The sequence below is a fragment of the Protopterus annectens genome, chromosome 3.part1 (assembly GCF_019279795.1).
Source record: "Protopterus annectens isolate FY-2018-M chromosome 3.part1, PAN1.0, whole genome shotgun sequence".
Classification (NCBI taxonomy): domain Eukaryota; kingdom Metazoa; phylum Chordata; order Ceratodontiformes; family Protopteridae; genus Protopterus; species Protopterus annectens.
The window spans coordinates 714,740,827-714,753,077 of record NC_056732.1 but is presented as its reverse complement, the minus strand read 5'-3'; the positions used below and the strand labels follow the sequence as shown (position 1 = coordinate 714,753,077).

At 42.6% G+C, this 12,251-nt stretch overlaps 1 protein-coding gene across 1 annotated transcript in view; it reads left to right on the top strand.

The window, feature by feature from the left end:
• Positions 1 to 5,448: 5,448 nt before the first annotated feature.
• The window catches only part of RAD21 (RAD21 cohesin complex component), a 2,133,215-nt gene continuing 2,126,412 nt past the window's right edge, over positions 5,449 to 12,251 (top strand). Inside the window, exon 1 of the mRNA XM_044067070.1 lies at positions 5,449 to 5,714. The gene's annotated coding sequence lies outside the window, so the exon portion shown is untranslated. The remainder of the gene's footprint in view (positions 5,715 to 12,251) is intronic.

Below are 12,251 nucleotides of genomic sequence, written 5' to 3'. Positions count from 1 at the left end.
AACACCTCCACCTGATTTTTTTTTTATTAAAATGTCTGTTGCAGTAAAAACATTTATACCCTGACAGAACTGGTTTCCAATTATTGTTCTTTAACCATGTTTCACAAACAATAACAACATCAGTCTTGCGGGAACGTAGCAAATTTTCCAATAAACAAAATTATTATTAATGCTCTTAGCATTAGCAACCATCATAGGGACATCAAATATTGCTATCTGTGGGCTGTTAAATTTTTGACATAGCTAATATCCTGCCTAGTGTTTGTCAAATATTGCAAAATATCTGCTGAAAAATTTTCTTCCCTGAACTAGACAACTGCACACTATCCTGTCTGAACAAGTGTGCCCAAAACAAGGCTTGGATGCTCTACACATTAACTACTTTGTTGAAGCAGTGAAACTGTGTAATTCTTCTGTGTAAACAAGTAAACTAGTGGAATCATTTAAAACCACTCTACATATTTATACTGAAACTGCATTTGTGTCTGCATCAACAATAGTTTTATATATGTGGTTCTTTTCCTTGTCCCTGGGTCAAGGCAGAAAATGGTCCTTGGACCAACCCATTTATCCATTTATTTAGACAGAAAGACAGATATATAGATTGGCGACACCTCAGCGTTTCGTAAAAAAATCTACTGCCAATCATTAGCGGACCGGAGTTCCGCTGTGGCGACCCCTTACCAGGAAAAAGCCGAAAGACAAACAACAACAACAACAGATATATACATAAATAGTTGGGCTGAGTATTGTTTCACAGTTAACCATTTTTAGGAATGCACAGTGGCATTCCATGGGACTAGTTGACTTGATTAATCACTTCAGCATACCCAGCTGACAGTTTTCTGAACTGTATAATCTTATTAGAGAGTCCTAATGAGTATATTGGAAAGCACTAATCCATATGATTGGAGTCTGCATGTCCTCCCCGCGGTCGAGTGGCCTCCAAAAGGCATGCATGAATGGGCGTGCGTTCGCTGAAGGTTGGGTGTTGGGCTGGCAACTCGGCACCATAAAAATCGACTGCCAATCATTAGCGGACCGGAGTTCCACTGTGGCGACCCCTAACCAGGAAAAGCCGAAAAGACAAACAACAACTAATCCATATGATATAAAATTAGGTTTTAAAAATTGCATTCTTAGAGAAGTCAGTTAAACCTGTAAGATGCATTGAAATTTTTATTCACACTAGTTATGACAGAATCATTGTGAATTGTAGGATGTCCAAAGTCAAAAGTATTTGGGTGATAATGGAAATGTGTGTAATTACCAAAGCATCTCTGTTGCATCTAGTTGTGCTATTTTGCATTTTACTTTCCAAGGGTGGCTAGCACCCTCACCCCAGTCAACACTGGAAAATTCCAACATGTTATGATGTACTCTGGTTTAAATGGTATTCCTAAAAGAGCTTTACTCACAGCTTTGATATACATGCTGTCACAATATACTGCAGCGGTAGCACTGTTGCCTCACAGCAAGAGGTTCTCCCGTTTGATTCTCGGCTGGAGTGTGGGGCGTGCCTTCTGTGTGGAGTCTGCATGTCCTCCCCGTGGTTGGGTGGGCATTCGAAAGACATGCGTAAATGGGCGTGCCTTTGTTGAAGGTTGGACGTCGAGCTGGCACCTTGGCGTTTGTGAAAATCTACTGCCAATTATTAGCGGACCGGAGTTCCACTGTGGCGACCCCTAACCAGGAAAAGCCGAAAGACAAACAACAACAACAGTATACTGAACATCAGCAATTGAATGTACTTCTTTAATGAAAAATATATTATTGTTTTCACTGCAAAGTTGCTAAGCCCTATTTGTTCCAAATGCCATGGATTTTATTTGTATTGATATAATTTTTTCATTGCATGTAAGAATGTTTGTAAATCTTAATCATCATCACCATTTTCTAAACTGTTTATCCTGGTGAGGGTAGTGGTAGTATAAAGATAAGTAGGGTAGACTAGCCTTACCTATCACCATCAACAGAATCCAGCTCATCCTATGCAATCCCCAGGCAAGCTGAGAAATATAATCCCTCCACATTGTCTTGTGTCTGCCTTGCTGCCTCCTCCCAGGGTGTGCAAATCACCTCAAATGACTCGTCTCAAAACAGAATATGACTATACTTTGAGACTTTCCTGGATTGCTGAACTTCTCATCCTGTCAAGGATAGTGAGCCCAGCTTCCCCACAAAGGAATCTCATTTCTGCTACTTGTGTCCATGATCTATCTCATTCTATTAGTTACTGCCAAAAGCTCATGACTATAAGTGAGGATGGGGGCTATAGACAAACCAGTATATTGAGAGTGTCATTGTATGACCCAACTATCACTTCCCATCACACTTTAATATAATGCCTGTAGTACTGTGGCCACTGTACTAATCCACTGGTCAACCTCTTCCCCTCTACTCTCACTCATGAACAAGGCTCTGTGATACTTAAAATCCTCCACCTGAGGCAGCTGCCCTTTCCTTGTCTGGAGACAGCAGTCTGTTCTTTACTAGGAGGGAGCTTTGACCTCTGAATTGGAAGTACAGCTTCCCATCCCAGCTGTTTTACACTCAGTAGCAGATTGCTCCACTGCATGCAGGAGATTAGAGTCATCTGAGGGTAAGAGAACATCAGCAGCAGCAAACAACAAAGATGCAACTCAAATGGATATTCCCCAATCCTTGACTGTGCACTGATAGCCTATTCATTAAAATCACAAAAAGGAGTGGAAGCTGCACACCCTTGGTAAAGTCTTATGCCTGCCTTAAACATTTTCTTCTTCCTTTATTCATAAAGCTTACCTTCCCAGATGTTCTATTAGCCTAACTGTCATACAGTTCATTCATTCATTGAGGTTGTGTGAACACACCACACCATACTGGATGCAGTGCCACCTTCTGAGTCCTGAAAGGAGGAACTGGATTTTACCTTTAAGCCTTAACTCACCTCTGCATGTTGTTGGTATGTACTGAGTCTTTTTGTGACATGCTACGATGTCTAAGTGACATGCTCTATTGCTTTTGCTCTCCTTGAAGATAGCCCCTTTATGTAATACCTGGTCTGCACTGAAGATTCTGCTACAGACCCTCCCCAGAAGAGAGATTAACAAGCTAAACCCTTCCATTCCTCTTCTTCCCTATGTCAACTCCAACAGGTGTCCAAGTCACTAGGTGAACTCGAGCCACCTGGGTCGTAGTCAATGCTCTATTCCTGTACACTAACAGAATGGGTATAGCATACTGACGTAGCACTGGGAATATCAACAGAGCTCTCACTCCTCAACTACAGGGACTAAATGGCACACAGCAATAGCTCTACTGGCATACTAATGCAGTATTCCCAAAGAAATATTACATGATACACGATCAAATGCCATTTCCAAATCCACAAAACACAAGTAAACAATACTGGCAAATTTCCATGAGTATGAAAACAAAGACCTGATTAATAACCAGGACAGAATCGACATTGCACCTCCTAAACCTGGGGCTTAACTTTTGAATGAAGTCTCCTTTCCAATACACCTTCTTATCCAAACCAAAGGTTAAAAAAATCACACAGAGAAGCAATTCAGTCAAAAAAAAATGCAAGAAAGACCCAGCCAAACTGGAGTCTTTACTGTGCAATACCTTAAATCTCCTGTAGTGGAGGCCAGTGGGATATACGCAAATGACATATCAGTATTTTAGTTGCATGGCATTTGAATGCCCATAACTTTTTACTTTTTAATTCTTTATGGATACATTCAGGCCAATAACTCCAAACCCAACTACTTGTAGACATGCCATTTTTCAGCGTTTTTCTGGCCAGTTCTATACAGCATAAGTGGGTTGTTTTCAACAAAATGAGATCACTATCACAATTTACAAATGCAGATGTGCTGTCCCAGTTCACACATTCATACTGGGGTGTTGACCCAGTGGACTATTTGTAACCTTGCCAATGCTCCCACAATTTACCAACTCATGAATTCATTTTAGACCCTGAGTGACTGCAGTGACCCATCCCTCTACCGTTTTGCATTATGAAAGAACTTTTCCATTGGGTAAATCCTAATCAGTTTGTCGCTTTCAAGCCAGGCCTGGTCACCCAGCAGTCTATTATGCTATACTGAAAAGTCAAGTTAACCATGATACTCCAAGTATGCCTATCTTCTTCTGACTTTCTGGATGGAGCACATTCACTTCTACGATCTTGTCACAGTAGAACTAGAACTGTTTAGTTGCCCCAATAATTTTATCAACCAAAATGATTCATTTCTGCCATTTACTTTTCTTTTAGCACTACCTCTGGGGTTACTCAGAGTGTTCCTTCAACCTATCAATAGTATCTTCAGTTTAGGTCAGTGTTTTCCAGTCTTGCAATCCTGACTACTGTTTGGGCAAAATTCTAACCCTCCTGCTGCTGCTTAAGACAGTGGATGGTTTGCCATAACCTATTTAGGACGTCCATGAGTCATGCCCCATTGCTTTGCCCATCTTCTCAAATCTTGGAAAAGAAACGATTGTATTTATTTTTGTGTGGGGACGGATGAGTAATGATGATACGAAGCACGTTTCAATGGTAAAAGGCGAGTTCAGGAAACAAACAATCGTCAAAGAAGTGATTAGCTCACAAATGGGCGGGGAAGTAGTGATTTCTTTGGTCATATTACACTTTAATTAACGGCAACAGCTGCAGCGTCGGCAATATTTAGTTTTCGAAACTGCGTTACCACCGGTCCCACTTTGCGAGGGACAGTCCCTTTTTGGGCAGTCGTGTCCTGCAAATAAGTCGAAAACAATGGCAAATGTCCTGAGATTTTAGGACACGCGTATTTCCTATATTTTATGTAAAAGCTGCATAAAACTGTTATTCTGTATCTGAAACACCTAAATGCTGTAAGAAACAGAATAAGCAACTAAATGTTACAATAATAAGCTTTTATTTAGGCAAAAATATGAAGTTCTGTCCTTTGTACTGGCCGTGGGTATGTTTTTTCCCTGCAACATCTGACGTTTGTACCAAAAATGTCCCACATTGGGTATTTGAAAAGGTGGCAACCCTATCGAAATGCAAAAACATACCACAGTATATTAAAAAGACCACTAAGGACTAGAGAGCAAAGCACTCTATTACACATTTGACGTTAAAATATATTCCTGCTTTTTGTTTATTGTGTGCTATTGAAAAGGGGTGGGGCACAGAACTACTCTAGGCCCGTCATTATACAACGGAACCACGACTAGCTTCATTGGTATACTCACAGTTTATAGTAGTGACGACATAACATTAATCCGCCTCCTCAACAACAGCTTCCTTTTTTCCAGTCTTACAAAGAATGACATGTACAGTAAGTTAGTAAGGCCCCGCCTCTCGATCTTTGTTATTAAAAAGGTGGGTGTGTGTTTTTTTATCGTTCCGCCTCTACTACAAGAAGACCATCAACAGCTTACTTAGTTTCCTATGTGTGGCCCCTCCCATTATAAATGCACGCCTCCTTCACTTTGGGAATTTGACAGTAAACATCCCATTGCTGCGTGCCGATTTGAAAAGAAGATTTGGGCGGGAGGAAGGTTATTAGACGCCATCTTGTTTGTTTTACTGAACCCGTGGAAAAAAAGTGTACGAAACGTAAACACAAGTTATACGTACAAAAAGGAGAGTGACCGTTTACAATTGTGGGATGAATAGAGGGGATTAGTAGCAGACAAACATAGCCGTCTTCATCATCTAGACACACTAGCTCATGGTAAGCAATTCTAAATCTGACTGTCCCATATATATTCTGTAGCTATAACAAGTTTGACGTTTAGGTTTGGGGTTTCAGTGCTTTTAGAATAGTTCCGTTTGCAACTTTTTTTTGGAGGGTAGTATGGCAGCTGGCGCTTGCTGGCTTTTAGTTTAGCTACAAAGTATTATTGTCTTGTAATATCACCAGTTATCTTTAGTTTTAAGCTAGGGTTTTGTCGGCCTGCTGCTGTTTTGTATAGCCGTCTGTGAGCCGTTCTGTACTGGATCGTTCCCTAAATGCTTGCATGGTGTACTCTTATCTACGGAATATTTTGTGGCTATATGCCTGCTTATTAGTTGCAGTTTTGTAGAATGCATATAGGGATAAGCGGTGTATTTTTCCTATCGTTCTAGATTTGTGTGCATACCCATGTTCCATGCCCCCTAGCGTCCAAATGAAGCGTAGGAAATGCCGGTGATCTTGGCCTGTCTCGTTATATGACGTTTGGGGAAGTAGGTTGTGTTTTTAATGGTGTTACTAATTCACTTGCTTTCTAATCTTATACCGAGTAACTGGACATAAACAAAGTATGTACTTTGCGGTTGAAGGATCTTTGCAAAGGTCTACTTGCTTTATGGACTTTGCATATTTAACTAGTGTCTCCTTGCATTAATTTGCAGTTTTGTTTAAAAGCAGCAGGTCCGTTATATTTTGGTGGTTAGATGAAGCATCACGGGCCAGTATTATTTAGACGTGAGCATGGATATGGATTAAGAAAAACTACATATAATGTTAAGAGGCTGTTTCTTGTGGCCGTGCAAGAGAAAGTAAATGTGGTTTTATAGCATCTAAATTCTTGGGAGACTAGCTATGCAGGTGAAAGAGTTACTAGATTGCTAGCCAAGCACGCAAGAGTGTTCGACTGGACATTTCTAATGGACGTAGTCTTACAGAAATTAAGGTGGGTGCGAGGGTCAAACTTTAGGTCAATAAACGTCAGGAAAAAAGGACACTATGTGGCTCTCCATAATTGCTTGGTACCAATGTAGTATGTAGTTGAAAGAGCATGTAGTTTAAATTGAAGATTTGTTACCGCTAGTAAAATACTTCCCACTAAGGTGGTAGCTATTTTTTGCATACTTTTGTGTATTATTTGGTTGTGCCAAATTTTAAGTACTGGCAAGGAAAGCTTTGGTTGCATGAAATATGGGAAAGAAAAATCCACAATTGCTTGGTACCAATGTAGTTGAAAGAGCATGTAGTTTAAATTGAAGATTTGTTACTGCTAGTAAAATACTTCCCACTAAAGTGGTAGCTGTTTTTGCATACACATTTGTGTAATATTTGGTTGTGCCATATTTGAAGTACTTGCAGGAAAGCTTTGGTTGCACGAAATATGGGAAGGAAAAAGGTTTCTTGATATGTTGTCTTCATAGGGAGTTACCCATTAAAAACAGATTAAGTACATTGATTAACATTCTAGTTGATACTCTATATGCATGTAGTAGTAGTTAACTTGGTGCTAGGTACTTTGTTTTAAGCCTCATGACAGTTTCTTTGCTTTATTTGTGTTGAAATTTCTGTAATTACAAAATTCGTAAACCCAAATGTATTCAACTAATAGTATATGTCAAGTGTAGGTGTGTGTTTATGTAGCTGTGTGGAAGGAGTGTATAATTACTCTTAAGCTTAAAATCTTAAGGCATAATTTATATGGCTTACGTGTTCTGTTTCATCATATAGTTTTGAACATTTGGTGCCTACCCAAGTTATTAAAAGGGAAATGGGACTTGTTGGATAGGTGAGAGATTTGTTGTGCAGCAGCTGAATTGAACCTGAAAATGTAAATGTTTCAAGTTTGTGAGGTACTGGCTTTGGTTGGTGTTCCTTTCAATAATATTGGTCGTGATTAACGGTTTGAAAATTGTTTCTGCTTCCCTTTAAAGTTTAAGGAATTGCACGTTATGTATTTTTTCAAATATATTTTATTGCATTTTCCTCTTTAATAAAAAAAAATAAATATATAAAGACAAGATGAATAGAATATCAGTTCACAGTAAGCATAAGATATACAGAACATATACCATCAGTGTTATCAATATGCAGAATTCACATTTAGGTTGCAAGGCAAAAACTACTTTGAGTTATTAATCATAATAAAATCTGACAAGTTGCATCACTACATTCTAGCCTACCTAATTTAAAAAATCTTGTACTAACTATATACACTATAAACAATTGATGTCACCTCAAAATGTCTATTTCATGTGCACTTCCCAGACCTGTCCAATTTTAAGATGGGTACAAGTTTTGCAGTGTTTATTTTCTTTAATTTTCCTAATCTGCTTGGAGTAATAATATTGTAGTCCCTTGTTCATAAACCAGTTTTAGCTTAAGATTTTGGTAAACATTTTCCAATATTTCTGATAGGGTAGTTTTTTGCTTCATGTAATTTGTTTGCTGGCTAGTATGTAATCTGATTGTTGTAAATCTTTATTCATTCCTTACTGTTAGGACTTGGGTTCCGTCCTCAAAACTGGCACTGCTGTTTCCAAGCTGGCGCCAGCCAAAAAACTGTCAGCTAAGACCTACCCATAATGCCCCTCTGTCTCTCCAGATCTCGTTTGCCACATTCCTCGTTAGACATGCCTAGCCATCTCTCTCAAAGCTAGGTGGAAAACTGTGAAACTTTTTTGTGCAGTTTATCTTAAACTGCTTCTTTTTTTTGTCAGTTTAGCCTTTTCTTCCTATCACCTATAACCTGCTTTTATTTCCTACCCTTTACCTTTGGTAATTAATTCTCTACCATCGTTGGTACTGTTCCTCTCTCCTGCCTTTGGTAGGCCTTCCTTTTACCACTTTGTTTCTTTCGGCTTTTCCCGGTTAGGGGTCGCCACAGCGGAACTCCGGTCCGCTAATGATTGTCAGTGGATTTTTACGTACTGGCTTGCCGAGCCTAACGCACAACCTTCAACGAAGAACGCCCATTCACACATGTCGCTACATAGAAGACTCTCTAACTGAGAATCGAATGGGCAACGTCTAACTGTGAGACGACAATGCTACCGCAGCTCCACCACCGCAGTGTAATTTTTAATGCCGTCGTTTGGTATTCTGTCCTTTTTCTTTCCCTTTTTGTTTCATTTAGGGTAGCCCTTTGTTGCCTGTACTATGTCAGACAAAGTTAAGTTTGGGCTTAAACCGTGTGACAAGTGTGGGTGTAACATGGCCAACTTGGACGGCCACGCTCAATGTGTTTACTGTTAGGGTGTGGGGCCATATGAATGCGGATTGTGATATTTGTTCTAGTTTTAGCAATCGCACTCTAGCAGAGAGCAAAAACAAGCTAATTGTCAAAGGTTTGATCAGAATGCCTTTTTTGGGGGCTCTCTCTGGGTCAGAGGTCTCGCCACCTCCTAAGACCAAGAAACAATGAAAAACAGAGTCGCTCTGTTCCTGCATCTCTGTCATTTACAGAACTGAGTCGGCTCCGTGCTTCCTCAGCGCAGACCTCTTCGGCACCAGGCCCTGTGTCTTCTCCCTTGGTGCAGTCTCTGACTTCCAGGCGATGGAGAGGTTTCTTGCCTCTCTGGGCTCGCAGTCAGCATCAATGACATTGGCACCAGAACCCCCTTCTAGCATGCAGCTGCCCCAACTCCCTACTTCGGTATCCCAGGCATGGGAGCCACAAGACCGCCCTTTCTCCGGAGTTGTCCTCGGAAGATCCTACTGCGGAGCCACCCCGGAAGAAACTGTGCAAGAGGAAGCACCTTGAAACCCCTGAGGAAACGTATCACTGAGGACACAGATTGCAATGTGGGAGAAGGGTCCCCACGGTCTTCCCCCAGACGACGTCTCATTTGGAGACATTATCAAAGTCCTCAAGCAGTGGGGAGATAAAGTCCTCCATACCCTTCTTCTGAGGAATCTGGGCCTTCTGTGCCCCGGCCATCTACTTCCTGGATGACCCCACCTGCAGATGAGCTTATTAAGCTGATCGTGCAGTATGCCTGGAAGGCCCCGGACAACATAGAACCTGTCCCCTGGAGGCCGGACAAAATTCTATCCACCCCTGAAGACCAGCCCAACTGGTCCAAGCAGTTGACTGTTGATTCCATGGTTGTGGCGGCGGCCACCAAGAGGGAACTGGCAGAAGATAGTTCCACTGTCCATCCTCCGAACAGGGAGTCTCGGGCCATAGACTAGGGAAGCGGACATATGCTTCAGCAACTGTTGCCATTTGGTCGCTGAACTGTCTGGCACAGTTCACTCACCTCCAGAGAGACCTAATCTCTGAAATGTCTTCCTCTTTGGCAGGGGTACTGCCTGATGAGATGTGACACTGTAGCCTCGCAGCTAGCTACCCTTGAATCTATCTCTAACTGCTCGATGTGTCTATCTCACACCACCGAGGGGGCAGCATCAGGCATTGTCATGAGACGTCATACTTGGATGTGTGTGTGTGATTTCAAAGACCTCTTTAAATCTTCCTTCGTCAACGTGCCTGTCGAATCGTCACTTTTTGGTCCCAAAATACAAGACACTAGCATGAAGTGAGAAAGATGGAAAGATCTTGTCTGGTGTGGGCATATGTTTTACCACCCCCCCCCCCCCCGAGGTCCTATTTCAGGAACCAGAGGGAAAATTTGTGGTTCAAGAAATCCCAAGGATTTTTTCATGACACTTGTAGTGAGCAATCCCCCTGGGGCAGAGGGGGCAACTCATCTGGAAGATCTCTCTTTCGGGGTAGAGGGGGTCCGCGTAACCAGGGTGCTAGAGATTCCTTCTCCGGCTGACCCTACTAGTGCTGCTGAGCAGCGGCTTGATTGCTTTTCCTCCTGGAAGCAGTCAGGGGTCGTTTTTCTCTGAACCTACCAGCCTGGCAACTTATTACTACCGATGTCTGGGTGCAGAGAATAATATCCAGAGGCTACCAGATACCATTCAATTTAACCCCCAGACCCATCAAATGAATCCCCCAATGTGCCACCAATCAGAGGGAAGTAGCTGCCTTAGAAATAGAAAAGCTGCTAAGAAAGAGTCCTCCAGCCAGTCCCACCAGACCAGAGAGGATTCTGGTTTTACTCTAGGTTCTTTTTAGTGCCAAAAAGACAGGGGACTGGAGACTGATCCTGGATCTCAGCCTGTTGAACAAATTTATCAAACCTCAAAAATTCCAGATGGCCACGGTACAGTCTGTTCTCCCCTTTCTGGGAGGGACAACTGGATATGCTCTATAGAGCTTCAGGACATGTATTTACCACATAAAGATGGATCACTGCTCCTGGAGATTTCTCCTATCCAGGTGGGAGTGAATCACCACCAGTTCAGGGCACTGCCATTCTGTCTCTCGACAGCCCCCCCCCCCCCCCCCCGAGTGTTCAGATGTGTGGTAGTTGTAGTAGCTCATCTTCGACTAAAGGATTCCAGGTGTTTCTGTATCTAGACGATTGGCTCCTTACTGACCCGACCGGGAGTCTTCTAATCTGCAGCCTCTTTTACAGTCGAGGCCTCGCTCTCCGCTTGGGGATTACAATCAGAAAGGATCAATTTCAAATGTCCAACAAAAACATTGGAATTCATTGGAGTAGTTTTCTATACAACATCCTGTCAAGCTTTCCTCCCTCCTCATAGGCGTTTGAAAATAAGACACCAAATCCAAGCCCTTCTTCCACAGACCCTTGTACCAGCGCACCTTGTACTGCAACTCTTAGGCTTCATGGCAGCTGCCATTACCCCAGTACCACTGGCGAGGTTGCACATGAGAATACTACAGTGGCTCCTTTCTTCACAGTGGTCTGTCTTAATGCACCCACTCGACCACATGATATGTCTTGCAAACCCTTGCAAGGAGGAAATGCTATCGTGGATGAAGTCAGTCGAGTCTTTGGTGTCGACTGTTCTGCCTCCCCCAACTCTTGGGCCATGGTGACCACGAACGCTTCCCTGGTGGGGTGGGGCATTTCTAGGGAAAGAAGGTCCAAGGCACCTGGTCCCCCATGCAGGCCAGTTTGCACATAAATGTCCTGGAACTGAGGGCAGTTCTTAGTGTTGCAAGCATTCCACATATCCCTCCCTTCTGGCACCATTGCAGTTAATTTGGACAACATGTCAAGTCTGGTATATCAACAAGCAAGGCTTAACCAGGTCTTACCCCCTGTGTCTGGAAGCCATGAGGATTTGGCACTGGGCAATAGCTTCCAACTGCTTTCTTATAGCAAAGCACATTCCCAGGAGTTTCAGCCTTATTGCAGACAATCTGAGCAGGAACATCCTGATGCCTCACAAGTGGTCCCTCAGTCCTGTAATAGCAGATCGGATTTTCTGCTGCTTGGGCATGCCTTGATGCGATCTGTTTGCTTCCCCCTTAAACAAATAATGCAGAAGCTACTTTGCCTGATCACCACCCCTCAGGGGGAACCCCTGAGGGACGCTCTAACGCACGATTGGCCCCTGGGTCTACTGTACGCCTTTCCCCCGTTTCCCCTCATCCCGAAATTCCTCCAGAAAGCTCAAAGGTGGAGAAGCAAAGTGATCCTCATTGTCCCCCATTGG